Source organism: Elephas maximus, chromosome 14, assembly GCF_024166365.1.
Source record: "Elephas maximus indicus isolate mEleMax1 chromosome 14, mEleMax1 primary haplotype, whole genome shotgun sequence".
NCBI classification, from domain to species: domain Eukaryota; kingdom Metazoa; phylum Chordata; class Mammalia; order Proboscidea; family Elephantidae; genus Elephas; species Elephas maximus.
Genome location: NC_064832.1, coordinates 36,524,802 through 36,537,861, shown reverse-complemented (window position 1 = coordinate 36,537,861; position 13,060 = coordinate 36,524,802).

Sequence of the window (13,060 nt, the reverse complement as noted above, 5' to 3'; positions counted from 1 at the left end):
GATAAAGCAGAACTGCCTCATAGGGTTTCCAAGGCTGTAATTTTTACAGAAAGGAGTGCTGGTTGTGCAGTGGTTAAGTACTCGGCTGCTAAATTAAAGACTGGCAGTTTGAACCCTCCAGTAACTCTGTGGGAGAAAGATGTGGCAGTCTGCTTCTGTAAAGATTACAGCCCTGGGACCCTATGGGGCAATTCTACCCTTCCTATACGGTCACTGTGAGTTGGAATCAACTCTAGGGCAGTGAGATTGTTTGGTTTGGTTTTTGGTTAGTCTTTACAGGAGCAGACTGCCACATCTTTCTCCCATGGAGCATCTGGTGGGTTTGAACTGACTATCTTTTGGTAAGCAGTCAAGCGCTTAGCCACTGCACCACCAAAGCTCCCTTTAGTTAATAATAGTGTATCAATATTGGTTCACCAACTGTAACAAGTGTACCATAGCAGTATATAATACCTTAATAGCAGGGAAAACACGGTGTGGGGTATATGGGAACGCTCTGAATTATTTTTTCAATTTTTTGATAAATCTGAAACTACCTTTTTTGTAAAAGTTTATTTAAAAAACAAGAAAATAATCTCTCATTTCTGTAACATAAGACAGATCAGGGAACACATACGTGGCAAAGTCTGGGATGAATTGAACTTCCCTCATAAAGATAAGTTCTAAAAAAATGTGTACCATTTGGCTCTGGAACTCAAAAATGTACTGGCTTCATGTTAAAGTGGCAGCCAGGCAAGGTTTAGAATGATTGATATTATTACCTACTTGGCAAGCATTTCTATTATTAGCAGCTGAAAAACAAAACATGGAACTCTATGTACTAGAAAATAACTAAAAAGTGATTAACTCCCATGTACTAGAAAATTCAGATTCTCCTTACTTTGCCTTTTGTATGTAGCTCTTATCTTCTAAGGAACACATGGCTGGATTTTTCTTTTCAGAGCTTCCAAGAATTATTTCTTTTAGGAAATCTATCTTTAATAATTCCCGAGTGTCCTCTAATGCTCAAAGGCCCCCTAACTCATTTGATGCCTCAGAGGGTTTTGTTTTTATTATTTGTATGAAGAAACAATTTCAGCGAATGCTATTCCTCCCAGTACACATCTAACTAGTAGAGGAATTGGGTCTTGAACCTACTAGGTCTTCTAAATTCAAATCTAATACCCTTTCTACAGCTGCTTTGGTTTCTTAGGGCTGCCTTAACAAACTCCTACAAATTGGGTGGCTTGTAAGAAGAGAGATTTGTCGTCTCACAGTGCTGGAGGCTAGAGATCCAAATTCACGGTGCGAGCAGGGCCATGTTTTCTCCAAAGGCTCTAAGGGAAGATCCTTTCTGGTGTTTCTGGGAGTTCCAGGCATTCCTTGGCTAGAAGCTACAGTTTAAGTCTGTAGTCACATGGCCATCTTCCCTCTGTCTCTCTGGGTCGCTTCCTTTCTTTTTGAAGGGTTAGTATCACTGGGAGCATTGGAGGTTCAGTGGTAGAATTCTCACCTTCCATGTTTAGACCTGGGTTCGATTCGTGGCCAAACGCACCTCATGAGCAGCCACCACCTGTCTGTCAGTGGAGGTTCGAGTGTTGCTTTGTAGAGCAGGTTTTAACGGAGCTTCCAGACTAAGACTGCCTGGGAAAAAAGGCCTGGTGATCTACTTCCAAAAACCAGCCAGTGAAAGCCTTTGGATCACAACCATCCAATCTGCAATCGATCAGTCGATCATGGGAGTGGTACAGGGCTGGCAGTGTTTCATTCCATTGTGTATGGGGCCACTGTGAGTCCGGGCTGACTGGATGGCAGCTAAAAACAACAACAATAACTACTACTACTGCTCTAGTAGGACTTCATGTTAACCTATTTCCTGCTGTCACATGGTGCCGTCACACAGTAGGTGCCTAATAAACTTGTGTCAAAAAAAAAAAAAAAGATCATGTTCACACTGAATTCTAGTCATTCATTTCCTCATTTCATTTTTTCCTCAAATGCTTTCATCATTTCTGCTTCTTGTATGGGTCTGGTCAGACTTTTATGTCTCTGGTTCCTGCTTACCTAGTGAGCAATCACTCTCCACAGTGTTTGACTCTGCTTCCACACTGCATTTCAGATTTAAACTCCTCAATCCCACACCTGACACGGAGCCCCTTGTCCCTGCCCCTGTCCTTGTGCCCTGACCACAGACAAAAATTATTAGACTGATAGAGAAGACCTATGAGCTACTTTGAGTACAGTATGTGTGCTAGTTTTAAAGGCTCACTGAAGAATGGAGTACTTGAAAATTTGCAATTATTATGAATTCTACCTCATCTATCTTCTCAGGGAGATCTTTTTACCTCATCTATCTTCTCAGGGAGATAAGCCTTAATATGCACCAGTTCTAGTGAAGAAGATGAGGAATTGGGTCATTGTTTTCAATTTCACAGTAGTATTTCACTGACCTCTAAAGATACCCACTATTAAAATGGTATAAGAACTAATTCTTAAGCAGAAGATAAGACTAATATGAAACATTAGAAGAACAAGCTTCTCTTTGGGGTAGGACATTAGGTTTGAACCATCAAACCTGCTCAGAGACACTGAGGCACCTTGAGATGTATTAGTTCCTTGTCAGTGGGCTTTCCAAAGAAAGGCAGGGCCACCTGTGTTGGGGATGTTGTCAAAGAGAGTCACATTTCACATGGTGGGGTAGAGGGCCTGGGGAAATGGGTTAGAGTTGATAACTTGAGATCAGCTCCCTAAACTTATAAAAAAAAAAAAAATGAGATTTCATATTGGATCAATCCAGACATTTAGAATACATCTCAATTTGTGTCGCTGAATTCTCACTATTTTTATTGTGAGGCACTTTGTTAATTCTCATTGCCTTCTGCTGACAATTATGAATTTGAATCTTCTCCTCCTAGGAGGACTGAAAATATTTGTTAAATAAATGAGTATGCAAATCCTACTTAATGCTCCACTTCATTGACTCATAACCACATCCAGCTTTTGTATTCCATTCTGAAGTCTGTTCCTCACCCTTCTTCCTCATCTTAGTAAATGCGTCTTTGTCCATCTAGTTGCTCAAGCCAGAAACTTGGCAGTTGATCTTGATTCTTCTTCTCCCCATCACACCCTCTTATTGAATCCATCAGCAAATCCTGCATGTTCCAAAATACATCCTCCATTCCCTTATTTCCATCTCCTCTGTCAATGTTCTACTTTAGTCCACCATCATCTTTCACCTGGAAGACATAAATCACCTCCTGACTGCACTCCTTCCTTTCACTCTTGTTCCCCTCTAATCCATTCCCCACATAGAAGTCCATGATCTTTGAAAATTTTAAAGAAAACCATGCTATTCCCCTGCTATTTACTGGCTTCCCAGGTGCAACCCATAAACCCAAACATAGCCTGTCTCCTCCTTACTACTCTAGTCCCACCTCCTACCATTCTGCCTTTCTCTCACTTGGCTTTAGCCACACTCGCACCATCTTTATCTTAGGTCCATGAATGTACCATGCTTTTTCCTTCCTTCTGGTCTTTGCTGTTCCCTTTGTCTGGAAAGAGTCCCTGGTGGGACAGTGGTTAAATGCTCAGCTGCTAACCAAAAGGATATAGAGCTCCTAATGTTTTAGGCCAACTCACTAATTTGTAGACACTTCCTTCTTTTAAAGGGCTCTATGCCTTTTTACTAATGAATTCATGTCCACATAAAATCAGAAAGGATAAGAATTTGGCCCAAGTGTGTACTTACATTGGATCGCCTTCCAAGAATACTTTAAAAAATAAAATGCAGCCACCTGTGACATATTAAGACTGCTAACGTACTCATTGACATAAATACCTAAAGGGTTTCTACAGCAGCTGGAACATGGCTCAAAGATGTTTTGTATATGCTTTTTAATGTACTTCTGAAGTGACTTCATAAAATTGCCATTACCAGTGGAACTGAGGTTTTGTTTAACTCGCCTAGTCCTCATCTCCCACCACTGCTGATGCAAGTAATTACTAGCGCTGTCTGTATGTCTTGAAGATAAAAATCAAATCCCAGATAAGGTACCAATTGAGAGGCAAGACTTGAAAAACTTGAGCCATCAAAACCCACATGTCTCTGGCCACACCAGTTAGAGGTAAAAATAAGGCCACAGCAACTCTCACAAAATAGCGTGTCTTTGACTCCACCCTCACCCCCTCCGGAGAATCTGCTAAACACAAAAAACCAGTTGCCATGAAGCTTGTTCAAACTCATGGTGACCCCATATTGTCAGAGTAGAACTGTGCTCCACAGGGCTTTCAATGGCTGATTTTTTAGAAGTAGTTTACCGGGCCTTCAGTCTGAGATGCCCACTGGTGGACTCAAACCTCCAAACTTTCAGTTAGCAGCCAAGCATGTTAACTACCCAGGGACTCTGTGGAGAACTTATAGCTCCCACAAATTCTTTCCATATGGTCCTAGGAGGCCCCAAGGGGTCTCCTTGAGGGAACAAAAGACTAACCTCCTTGGCTCCAATGGGGCCCCAGCCTGTTCAGTCTAACTTGGCGCTGTCTCTGCCTTGACCAACCTGTGGTGAGAGCTCTGCCTCTACTGCCCACCAGAGATGCTGACTATTGTAGTTGTCCACACCGAGGCTGATGATGACCAAGGCAGAGGGAGCTGGTGTCTGGGCCACCGCTATACCATCCTCAGAATCACCTTTCCACTCCATCCCACCCCCATTGTCCTTGAGCTTTGTTCAATTATGTTTGTTCTTTCAGCCAGAAATTTTTATATTAAGCATCTACTTTGTGCTGAGCACTAAAATAGGCTCCTGGTGTGCACCTATGAGCAAAAGGAGCATCAGGGTGCTTACATTCCAGTGTGCGGACTGACAGTAAAAAGTGAACAAATTAATAAACAACTCCATACATGAAGTGCTAACAAGGAAATAGTCAAGATGCTGTGATAAGGAATAAGAGTTGACGGAGTGGTCAGGAGGTGCTTTGTTCAGGAGGTGACATTTAAATTGAGACCCAAAGGATAGAAGGAATACTCTAAGGAGCAGAGTGAAGAGTTTTCCAGATGAAAAACAAAAACAGAAAACAAACAAACACTGCCATTGAGTCCTAGTGACCCTATAGGTCAGGGTAGAACTGCCCTGTAGAGTTTCCAAAGCTGTAATCTTTACAGAAACAGACTACCACATCTTTCTCCTTCGGAGCAGCCGGTGGATTCAACTGCCGACCTTTTGATTAGCAGCCAAGCACTTAACCACTGCACCACCAGGGATCCTTTCCAGACAAAGGGAACAGCAAAGACCAGAGGGAAGGAAAAAGCATGGTACAATCATGGACCTAAGATAAAGTTGGTGTGAGTGAGGTTAAAGCCAAGTGAGAGGGAGACAGAATAGTAGGGGGTGGGACTAGAGCAGTAAGGAGGGGTCAAGCTATGTTTAGGATTGTGGGTTGTACCTGGGAAGCCAGTAAATAACAGGAGAATAGAATGATTTTCCTTAAATTTTGCAAAGATCATCTTGACTGCCATATGGGGAATGGATTAGAGGAGAACAAGAGCGAAAGGAAGGAGTGTGGTCAGGAGGTGATTTACATCTTTTAGGTGAGAGATGATGGTGGACTGAAGTAGAACATTGACAGAGGAGATGGAAATAAGGGAATGGAGGATGTATTTTGGAACAGGCAGTATTTGCTGATGATGGATTCAATAAGGGGGTGTGATGGGGAGAAGAAGAATCGAGATCAACTGCCAAGTTTCTGGTTTGAGCAACTGGATGGATGATGATGCATTTGTTAAGATGAGGAAGAAGGTGAGGAACGGATTTCAGAAAGGAACACAAAAGGCTTTGACATATTAAGCTGAATGTGATTATGAGTCATTGAAGTGGAGCATTAAGTAGGCATTTGCATATACTCATTTATTTAACAAATATTTTGCATCCCCGTTGTGTGTAGATGGTCCCTGGGTAGTGCAAAGGATATGGGCTTGACCATTAACCTAAAGGTTGGCAGTTCGATTCTACCCAGTGACGCCATGGAAGAAAGATCTGACAATTGACTTCTGTAAGATTATAGCCACTGAAAACCCTATGGAACAGCTCTACTCTGACACACACGTGGGGTCACCATGAGTTAGAATTAACCAATGGCCATGAATACTGTGTGCAGAAACAGGGATAGATTCTGGGAGTAAATAATCAAAACAGAGATGGTTGTTGACTTCATAAGGTTTACAAGCAAGCAGGAAGGACAGACATTGAATAAGTAACTAAGCGTGATATATATACTGCTGTAGACATCAGGGGCCTGGATGGGGGCAGAACAAGAGAAGCTGACATTTTGGGTGCCTAGTAAAGGCTTCCTAAGGAGGTGATGCTTAAGCTCAGCTCTGAAACAGAAATAAAATTAGCTCAATCTAAAAGTGCAGGATACATGTGCAGAGCATTTGTAGAGGCCTGGAGGCAGGCAAGATTAGGTCTTTCCAGGAATGAGTCTCGTAGTATTAATTCTTTCCCAGAAGGTTCTGACTCCTCATGAAAGCAGGCTGTAGCACCAGGGTTCCAGGCGTGCAGGAGTGGCCATACAGTATCGTCAGCTTCTGCTCAAGCCAGGGTTCCTACTATACCATGTTTAAAAGATCCAAGTCCATTCTTTCAATCAAAAATTTCTGAGCACCTTCTATGTATTGTGGGGGCTGGGTGAACTTCTTGCCTTCAAGAAAGAACTTGTCATTTAGTGAGGGAGTCACGAAAGTGTTATATCAAAATGATGTATAAAGCACTTTGGGGATTTTGGAGAGTGTGACTTACTCTCTGTGGGGCCATGGAGAAGCCATCACAGAGGAAGAAGAGGGAGAAAGAAAAAGAAATGGCGGAACAGACACAGGAATTAGCACATGGAAAATGTAAGAGAAAGAAAAATCACGTGTTTGGGAAATGGGAAGAAATTTCAGGGAACCAACCATCCTTATAGATTTGGTTTACACAATGAACACAACTAATTAGCTCTCTTGAACACACTTTCTTCATCCTTAGCCCTCTCAGAAAACTTCTCTGCATCTCTCAATGGCTGATTTTGTAGTTGGTGAGTTTCTTCAAGGAGATGCTCTATTGCTGAAAGCTAATGAAATGATCTGAAGCGTGATGATGATGGAATAAAGAAAGGACAAGCTCTGCCAGCGACCAAGCTGAACACCGCAAAGCTTTACTCTCACTCACCTCTGCATTTCAGTCACCTTCACAGGTGGCCAGAAGGTAAATAGGAGAGCAACTTTCTCCTTAGCAGCACAGACAAGTCGTCAGCTTGACAGTGCCTCTGCCCTCCTTTCCAACAGAAAGACACCTGGCCTTTTGTTAGGTCTCTATATTCCGCTCCCCCCCCGCCCACCCCAAGACCAACATGAGAACATCTGTCATTTGTTAACTTTCCAAGCACAGCCTCCTCCCTTGTCTGCCTGGAAAAATCAATTTGCTTTTGGCCATTTCTTAATTAAAGTGGCATTGCATAAAAACTAATTAAAAAACTTCAGTAACTCCAACCTGATAGAAAATGAAGGCAAGAAAAGAAAAAAAGAAAAAAAATGGGCGTGGAATGAGGAGACTCCTAGAAAAAGGAAATGAATCTATGTGAGGAGTTATTTCCCAGTCATCCCCCATATTAATCATGGCTTCCGACGTCAGCATCAGAGACCACAGCTGAGTGATAATTAGGATCCAAGCAATCTTTCCAAAAGGAGCACAAGATGAAACGTTACTAGGCGAAGTTTTGTTTTTCTGGTTTTTGTTTGTTTTTATCCTAGAGATGGGCTAAAGTTTCTTGAATTTGAAAAGGAGGAACATTAAACACGAAGGCCGTGGGTCAGGAGCAGTAAGGGCTGGGACAGCAGAAAGCTCAAGCACAGACTTTCTCATGTCTATCGGAAGAGTTTTTTTTTTTTTTATTGTTAGCTGCCATTGAGTCTGCTTGACTTGCAGCAACCCCGTGTAGAAAAGAACAAAACATTGCCAGGTCCTGTGCCGTCTTCGCAATCACTGCTGTGCTTGGTCATTATTGCAGCCACTGCAAATTTTGAGTGCCTCCCAACCTAGGGGACTCATCTTCTCGCACTGTATCAGACAATATGCTATTGTGAGCCATAGAGTTTTCATTGGTTAATTTTTGGAAGTCAATTGCCAGAACTTTCTTCCTACTCTGTCTTAGTCTGGAAGCTGTGCTGGAACCTGTTCACCATGGATGACCCTGCTGGTATTAGAAATACCAGGGGTATAGCTTCCAGCATCACAGTAACACACAAGCCACCACAGTATGACAAACTGACAGACAGTGGTGAATTTGAAGGGCCTAGTCACTTAAAATTAAAATACTCCAAAAATTACTTATTGAATTTGATTTTTCTTTTCCTTAATTCGATAAATATTCTGTAACAGCGAATTATGCACTATGCCCTATTTTAGGCACTCAGAATTCAACATTGAATGAAGCAAAATCCCTTGGAGGTTTTATTATGGTTGGGAGACAGATAATAAATAAAATAACTCATGAAAACATAAATAATGGCACATAGTAAGTGTTATGGAATAAAATGAAATCTGCGGACTGCAATGGCAGGGGAGGGGGCAGAGATATTTTAGATGGAGTTTTCAGAGAAGTCCTCTCTGAGGTGACTTCTGAGGAAAGCCCTGAGGGAAGTGAGGGAGGAGTGATGTGGACAACTCAGAGAGGTCTCCGGAAGTCCCTGCGAAAGAGGAAACAGCACGGGTGTGGTGGAGGCTGGTGTGGCTGGAGTGAAGTGAGGAGGAGCTTAATAAGAAGGAGGCGAAAATGATGGCTGGGGCCAGATCACCATTGTAAAGAATTTCTGGGTGGTGCAAACAGTTAACAGATCACTAACTGAAATGTTGAAGGTTCAACTCCACCTAGACATGTCTCAAAAGAAAGGCCTGGCCTTCTACTTCCAAAAAAGTTAGCCACTGAAAACCCTGTAGAGTACAGGTCTACTTGGACACACTTGGGGTCACCATGAATCAGAAATGACTCCATGGCAGCTGGTAAGCCATTGTAAGCACTTCAGATTTTATTCCAATTGTGATGAAAAACCATGGGAAGGTTTTAAGCAGAGAGTTTCATTGTCTTTCTGACACTTTCACAGAACCATTCTTGCTCATGTGTGGTGAATGAAGTGCAGGGCAGCCTCCTGCGACCAGAGATATTGTAGCAGAGTGGCAGAGTAGATGGTGAGATGTGATTACTTAGGAAAAATTTTTAGGTGGAACCAACAGAATTTGCTTAAGGGATGAAAGAAGGGTATAAGAGAAAAAGAGGAATAAAGGCTAATTTCAAGTTGTAGGGTTAAACAATTGGGTGACTGTAGTTGCCATTTAAGGAGCCCTGGTAGCTCAATGGTTAAGCACTTGGTCGTTAACCAAAAGGTCAGCGGTGTGAACCCACCGGCCACTCTGTGAGGGAAAAGTCCTGGTGATCTGCTCTTGTAAAGGTTCCAGATTAGAAAACCCTATGGGGCAGCTCTACTGTGTCTTGTAGAGTCAGTGAGTTGGAATGGATTTGATGGCACACAATAATAAAAAAAGTTGCCATTTACTGAGATAGAAAAACAGGAGAAACAGCAGAATTGGGTAAGAAATTAAGAGTTGGTTATGGACGTGTTACAAAATGTCTATTAGGCATTGAAATAGAGATATTGGGTAGGTTCTTGAAAGCCTAGTATTCAGTGTAATTTTGGGGACCAGAGGTGAAATCTTTCAGTCATGGGCACAGATTCACCATTATCTTAAGTATCATTAAAAAAAAAAAAAAAAAAACCTACTGCAGTCGAGTCCATTCCGACTCATAGCGACCCTATAGGACAGAGTAGAACAGCCCGATAGAGTTTCCAAGGAGTGCCTGGCGGATTCGAACTACTGACCTCTTGGTTAGCAGCCATAGCCCTTAACCACTATGCCACCAGGGTTGCTAGTAAAACTGACATTGTATTTTCTTATTACATTTTTTATTTAAGATGTTTTGAAAGAGCTCCTTTTAAACTAATTTAAGTACAGAATTTTATCATATAACACTCATGTATACTTAAAAGCAAAATTCATGCAAAATAAATTGGTTAAGATTTTCCTACCACTTCTTAAATCCAGATGCTTCTGATTTACTTTTTACTTTATAGTCACCAGTGTCTGTTTTCTCAGTTAGCAACCTCCTCTGAGCTATCGAGAACATCAACAATGCGACATTTCTTTTTTTAAAAAAAACTGCTTTACTACTGTCTCCACAATTCATCTCCAGCTACTTATACTCATTCTACAAGGTCTTTTACTGGTAATTTTATGATTTTACCCAAAATCATCAATTGAAGGTTTTCATAAAACAACCAGAACTCCTATTTCTTCCTTAAATAGCCTTTAATGGTTTGTTGACTGAAACGTACAGGCATGCCACCAGGAATAATATCGATATCCAGCATGCATGTGAGAAAACAACTGTGTCACAACTTCCATCTGGCTGACAGCAACTGTTAAATGCTGAGGTCGTTAGATGCATCCTGACATCAGAGGTATTAAATTGTGAAAAATAAATGCTGTATGAGTTTACTATGGCTGCCGTAACAAGTTACCACACATGTGGTGGCTTAAAACAACAAATGTATGCTCTTACAGTTTCTGGAGGCCAAAAGTCCAAAACAGTTTCACTGTGCCAAAATCACGGTGTTGACAGGGCTGTGTTCTCTCTGAAGGCTTTAGGGAAGAATCCATTTCCTTGCCTTTTCCACCTCTGAGAGCTGCATTCCTTGCATTTCTTGGGTTGTGACCCCTTCTTTCACGTTCAAAGCCAGCTGCACAGTACCTTACTACAGTCATCACGTTGCCTTCTGGCTTTGAGGTCAAATCTCCCTCTCCCTTTTGTGAGGACACTTGTGATTACATTTAGGGTCCACCTGGATAACCCAGATAATCTTCACATACCGAGGTTCCTAATCACATCTGAAAAATTCCTTCTGTTTGCCATATAAGGTAACATTCACAGGTTCCAAGGATTAGGACCTGGATATTTTGTGGAGCTATTATTTGGCCTATCGCAGCATTGCAGACATAAGGAAATATGTACATGCCATTTAAAGTCATGAATCTGGATATGATCACGGAGGGAGTGAGCATGAATAAAAGAGAATAAAATGGAATCTGAAGACTTGCTCCAGAGCACTCTAATGTTCAGAAGTCAAGAAAAGGAGAGGACCAACCAGCCCATGAAATTTGAGGCAAGCTAGGCAATTATGTCTCCCTGTAGCCAATTAAAGTTTTTCAAAATGTGGGGAGTTATCATCTGCATCAAATATTACTAAGTAAGATGAGGATGTGGAATTGACTATTGGATTCGGTGCCTTTGTTAAGAACAGTCTAAGAGAAGTGAGGAGCACAAGAGCCTGGTTGTGGTGGGTTGAAGCGAGAATGGGCGGAAAGGGAGTAGAGAGAACAAACATAAAAAACCCAAGTTTTTCTATAAAGAGAAACAAGGTGGTAATGGGAGGGCCAGTGTTTTGCCGGCCCTTCATAACGGAAGGGGAATAGAGCTAGAAGGTTGAGTAGACAGACTGATGATAATTATGGACAGTGAATTTTAAACCTAGTAAGGAGGTATGTGGCAAACGTGAAGGGGGTGATGAACAGTAGGGGTAGGGCCAGTGAAGTAGATGTTTTATTTATGAAGAATTGTTAAAGTTGAGTAACAGAAAGAACATGATGATCAGTAACAAGGTTATTATCCCACAAATTAATTTGTGTGTTTTTAGTAACTGATGGCCAAGGACTAAGATTATGTTGATATCTCACTGTATTCAAATCATAAATAGAATATAAATCATAATTACAAAAACTACACTCAGTTTGATTCTTTCTTTCTCAACCTTTCAGTTTTTAATTGTTTCATTTCCCCATGAGAAATTACTAATAGCTCTTGGTACAATTATTACGAATTATTTTAATGAAATCATTATTTCATCCTTATCAATTTTCACATGACTCTTCTAAAATAAAATTTGAAAATTCATTCTAAAAGAATCTTTGAGGTAAATTGTCTTCTACGTAAATGGTTACTTGACAAGAGTATCTAGATACACATTATTATCCCTCGAGATTTTGAGAAAAAGATAACAAAAGTATTAATTATTTATTGAGGATCTATTTATATCAGTTATCTTGCTAGGAAATTTCTGTGCATACTTACAAGGCAGGTATTATTTTCATTTTATAAATGAAAAAGAGGCTCAGGCAGCATGACTAATACCACGGAGCTGGTAAGTAAAAGAACCTGGGAATTTGAACCCTAGTTGCTATGACTCCAAGATTACTTCTTGTTCTTTCACTCTGCCTCTGGATTTCTTCCATACATTCCCTGATACCACCTGCTTAATAAGTTGGAGCATCACTTTCCAGTGCATTAACATTTGTGTGTGTCTGTTTGTTTACAGCTTAGTGGTTTGCCATAGGTTTAACCCAGTTAAAGAGTCCAGAGGTTGCATTTGTTCGTTTCTTCTCTTATTCACTCATTTCACATAACTGCCCTTACTACATATTGGCACAGAATAGCACTTTCCACCAATACTAACATACCATGCTGCCTCTCATCGTAACTGATGCACCTCTGATGTTTCAATAGCTGAGGAAAAGGAGTTACTAAGCTCTACTGCTTTATCTCCAAAATTAAGCAGACACAGAATGATTAATATCATCTGCCTCCCAATCGACTTCTCCTTTTATGAAATCACACTGAAATATCAGAGTGCTGACTGATAAATGGTTACATTTTTAGAATTACAAAGATATTTCCTAAAAATAAATGGGCTATTAATGGTTTTCTCCTACGCACACCTACACTATTATTAGAGATTGTTTTCCAGTGCCCTACCCTTTGGTTTCAGCTAACATCTTACTAGTAATATAATCTCATGGTTTGTTTCTTCCCTCCTATGATCTGATGTCTAACATGACCACATTGTGGTCATTTATTAAAAATGTGGTTGTTACGTAGTAGGTGTCCTAGCTCCAGGTTATTATTTTAATTGACAGAAATATAACAATTCATTAATATTATA